This window comes from Gracilinanus agilis, chromosome 2 (genome assembly GCF_016433145.1).
Source record: "Gracilinanus agilis isolate LMUSP501 chromosome 2, AgileGrace, whole genome shotgun sequence".
In the NCBI taxonomy this organism is placed as follows: Eukaryota; Metazoa; Chordata; class Mammalia; order Didelphimorphia; family Didelphidae; genus Gracilinanus; species Gracilinanus agilis.
Window position 1 is genome coordinate 124,336,665 of NC_058131.1, and position 5,118 is coordinate 124,341,782.

The 5,118-nt window shown below is 39.1% G+C and overlaps 1 pseudogene; it reads right to left on the bottom strand.

Annotated features, from left to right (window-relative positions):
• Positions 1–2,914: 2,914 nt before the first annotated feature.
• On the bottom strand, positions 2,915–4,793 carry LOC123234745 (annotated as a pseudogene).
• Between the last annotated feature and the right edge of the window lie 325 nt (positions 4,794–5,118).

Genomic DNA, 5,118 nt, shown 5'->3' on the forward strand with positions numbered 1-5,118 from the left:
TTGATATTTGCATGATGGTTGGAAGAAATTCCTCCATCACTGAGATCATAAATGCATTTGAATAATTGAATAAACTGTTGCTCTTCATAGGTGGCTATAGATATCTTTGACCTTCTCTGTCACTTCCTTTCCTCTCTTGTATTCAGTTTTAATGTAAATGGATAGTTCTACAGGAAGCCAGTCTAAGAAAAGGCTCTCAACTTGATCATTATGCTATCATAAAAATCTAGTGAACGAGCACCCTTATAAGTCTATCTGGGAAGGTTGCTTAACATAGGTGACCTCTCTGGTGCATGGGATGTATTTGACAACTGATTTTGATTATCCATGTGGGCAGTTTGGGTGTCACAATGGATAGAATGTGGGACCTAGAGTCAGGAAGTCAAATCTGGTGTTAATCATTAGTTATTAACTATATGATTCTGGGCCTTCTGTTTTGCCTCAACTCCCTCCCTGTAAAATGGAGATAATAATTAGATCTACCTCAGAGGTGTATTGTGAGGATAAAATGAAACAGTTTAGAAATTTAGAAAACATTTTGAAAATCTTGAAGTGCTATATAAATGCTATCATGGTGATAATTTTAAGATAGATGATATTTCTGGTAAAGAAATCTATACTTTTTTATAAAAGCAGTCAAAAGTTATAACTTTTCAGAATTAAAGATTCAGAACAAAGTTGATTTCTTTCATAATAACAGGCCATCACCACATTAGGCCATCATCACAAAGACTAACATTTACATTAGTGCTTTAAATTTTGTAAACTATGGACATGATTTTATTTATGCTTCAAAATTAATTTTTATGGTAACCAATACAGTTATTATTATTGTTCGTATTTTCATTACTAACACTTTACAGGTGAGAAAAGTGTCACAGATAGGATAACTTCCCCATGGCCACGCAGCTAGTAGGTGTTAGAAGTGGGGTGTGAACCCAGATTTTCCTGACTCAAATTCCAGCCGTCTATGCTGTTCGATATTGAGAGGCTTAATTCATGAATAAACTTCCTCTGTGGCAGATGTGCTGAAAAAACAAATACTAACCTTATAAAGAATATTTAGATAGTTATATATTACATACTGAGGAAAATGAAGAGTTCCCTGGAATGTTCTTAAAGTTCAGAGACTCCTATAAATGAAGGTTTTGAGAGGAGTTAAAGTTCCACCATCCAGCTTTCTAATGAGAGATAAGAGGGGAGAAGGAACTGAGGGAACTGACAAGGTGTCGAGTATTAAAAAACAGTCAATTAATGTGGGGATGAGATTGTAGGTGATCAACTTTTATGCTAGGTGAGGGATACTCCCTAGAGTTAAAAGCAAGCTGCTGCTGGAGAATGGTGAGCTTCCTGGAAAGTTCTGAAAGTTTAGGGTCCTTTGTAAAGGAAGACTTTGAGAGGAGTATAAAAGGCAATATGGAAGAGAAATTATGTAGTTTTGTGGACAAAAATCCAGCTTAGAGACAAGATGACCTAAGTTAATGATTTACCTCTCGCAGATAATGCCTATGTTACCCTCGGCAAATCCTTTCCTTTTCTAGTGCTCCAGGAAACATCCTAGAATGGCACAGTAGATGTTGACATTTATTGGTAGAGGGAGTTTCCTTACTGGAGATTCCACATACCACTGAAATCACAAGGCTGTTTTGTTTTGTTTTAATGGTATAGGGAGCATAAGAGTCAAGGGATGGAGGAACATCATTATAGATTTTCAGAGTTGGAAGAGACATGAGAGAAGAGTTTCTTAACCTAGAACCCCCAACCCCCAAAATCCACATGTGTATTTTCATGGCATCTAGAAACTTGGATGAAATAATAAAATTACATTTTCACCAACCTCTAATTGAAATTTAGCATTTCCTTTCATTATGAATAATGTTTTTCCCTCTGATGAGTATATTGTTTCCACCAGACTGCTCCAAATTTGGGAGTCTATGTCTCAAATAAAGGTTAAAGAGTTTTGCTGGGTTCAAATCTGGCTTCAGATGCTTCCTAGATATGTGATCATGGGCAAGTCACTTAACTACAATCACCTAGCCTTTATCACTCTTCTTTCTTAAAACTAATATTTAGGGGGCAGCGAGGTGGCTCAGTGGATTGAGAACCAGACCCAGAGACAGGAGGTCCTAGGTTCAAAGTTGACCTCAGACACTTCCTAGCTGTGTGACCCTGGGCAAGTCACTTAGCCCCCATGGCCTAACTCTTATCACTTTTCTGCCTTAGAACCAATACACAGTATTGATTCTAAGATGGAAGGTAAGTTTTTTTTAAAGCAATACTTAGCTTTAATTCTAAGACAGAAGATAAGGTTTAAAAAATATGGAAAGACCTATGTAAAATTATGAAGAGTGAAAAGAGCAGAACCAGAGATATTGTTTGAAGAATAACTTGTGTTTGTCCACCTCCAAAGGAAGAAATGATAAATAGAAAGCAAAACAGTTTTATACGTATGTGTGTTTATGCACATATATACATATATATACATATACATATTTATGTATTTTTGTCATATAATAACTATATTGGGTTGGGAGGGAGGGAAAAATCTAGAAATTTTAATGTAACAAACAAATTAATTAATTTACAAAAGAATGCCCTCTACAATATTCCTAAAAAGAGATCATTCAGCCTCTGAGATAATATCTATAAGTGATAGAAAAGGCAATGTTTAATTTTTTTATGGTGCCAATTTAAAATATTTTTATTCTCCAGGACGAGAATTGCATTTCAACTTGTTTTTATACAATATGATAAAGTGCAATGTTGTTCATTTTTCTCTCTGCACAAGTATTCAGAATGCCCAGATTTATACAGTAGCTTAAATGTTACTTTTTAAACCACTACTGCCTTGGCTACAAATTTGAGTCCTTCAATTTTTGGAAAACTGTGTGGAATGCTTTTTCTTCTGGTACATTTAGTCGACCTCTTCAATGGTAGGTCCAGAAGAAGCACCTCCAGATGGGGCTGCTCCACCTCCTGGGAACCCACCAGGTTCTTGCACTCTGGTGCAGCTTGGTGATGATGGGGTTGCAGACTTTTTCCAATTCCTTCTGCTCAAATTCTTCCTTTTCAGCAGTCTGGTTCTTATTCAGCCAGTTGATTATTTCATTGCATTTGTCAAGGATCTTCTGCTTGTCTTCATCACCAATTTTGCCTTGCAGTTTCTCATCCTCAACAGTTGCCTTCATGTTGAAAGCATAAGACTCAAGAAAATTCTTGTCTCTCTGCTTCTCATCTTCAGCCTTGTACTTCTAAGTCTCCTGGACAATCTGCTCAATGTTTTCTTTGCTCAGATGACATTTGTCATTGGTGATGGTGATCTTATTCTCCTTGCCTGTGCTCTTATCCACAGCAGAGACACTGAGGATACCATCAACATCAATGTCAAATGTAACTTCAATCTGAGGGACACCCCTTTGGGCAGGAGGAATTCCTGTGAGCTCAAACTTGCCAAGCAGGTTGTTATCCTTTGTTATTACTCTCGCCTTCAAAAACCTGAATAAGCACACCAGGCTGATTTTCAGGGTAGGTAGTAAGGGTCTGAGTCAGCTTGGTGAGAATGGTGGTATTGCATTTGATCAGAACTGTCATGACTCCACCAGCAGTTTCAATTCCAAGGGAAAGAGGAGTGACATCTAGCAGTAGCGAGTCCTGTACATTCTCATATTTATCTCTAGACAAGATGGCAGCCTGGACAGCTACACCATAGGCAACAACCTCATTAGGATTGATACTCTTGTTGAGCTCCTTGCCATTGAAGAAGACCTGCAGAAGCTTCTGGATTTTGGGGATTCGAGTGGAACCACCCACCAAGATGATATCGTGAATCTGTGATTTATCTAGCTTGGCATCTCTGAGAGCCTTTTCCATGGGGTCCAGTGTACTATGGAAGAGGTTAGCATTCAGCTCTTCAAAATGGGCCCGGTTAATGGAGGTATAGAAGTTGATACCTTCATAGAGGGAATCCATCTTAATACTGGCCTGTGTACTGGAAGAGAGGGTTCTCTTTGCACATTCACAAGCGGTGCGCAGACGGCAGACAGCCCTCTTGTTCTCACTGATGTCCTTCCTGTGCTTTCACTTGAACTTGGCAATGAAATGGTTGATCATGAGATTGTCAAAGTCTTCACCACCCAAGTGGGTGTCCCCAGCTATGGACTTGACTTCAAAGATGCCATCCTCAATGGTAAGAATGGAGACATCGAAGGTACCACCTCCAAAGTCAAAGAGCAACACATTTCTCTCAGCACCAACTTTTTTGTCCAAGCCATGAGCAATGGCAGCAGTAGTTGGCTCGTTGATGATTCAGAGCACATTGAGACCAGTGATGGGTCTGGCATCTTGGGAATCGTTGAAGTAGGCTGGTACTATGACAACAGCATTTGTGACAGTTTCCCCAAGGTAAGCTTCAGCAATTTCTGTCATCTTGGTCAAAGCCATAGATGATACTTCTTCTGAATAGAAACTTTTGGTCTCTCCTTTGTACTCCACTTGGACCTTAGGCATTCCTGTGTCATTCACCACTGTGAAAAGTCAGTGCTTCATATCTGACTGTACAATTGCATCATCAAATCTGTGACCAATCAGACATTTGGCATCAAAGACTATGTTGGTGGGGTTCATTGAAACTTGATTCGTTGCAGCATCACCGATTAAATATTCTGTGTCGGTGAAGGTGACATAGCTGGGGGTGGTCCTGTTTCCTTGGTCATCTCCACTTTCCTATGTTGGAAGACTCCTACACAGGAGTAAATAGTGCCAAGATCAATGCCAACTGTGGGTCCCTTCGACATGTTTGCTGGACTGTCAGAGGTTGTAGATGACTGCTGTAGAGAGAGAAGGGCTACTGCTGTGCTGAGTAGCTGTTTAATTTTTATTGCTACAAAGCAACCACATATAATGTCAGTTGTTTGGTTCTCTCTCTCTCTCTTGCTTCTGAAGTCACATAGAATAAGTATAGTTAGCTCAACTACAAGACGGAGAGATGGCTGCCCTCACCATCTAATTTTAATCTTATAGTCTGCATCCATTCACTTCCTAGCCTTGATAAACAGTGATTAAGAACAACACCACATCTAGCTGGATGATAGCTTGCTAAAGGTACACTAGAATATAATA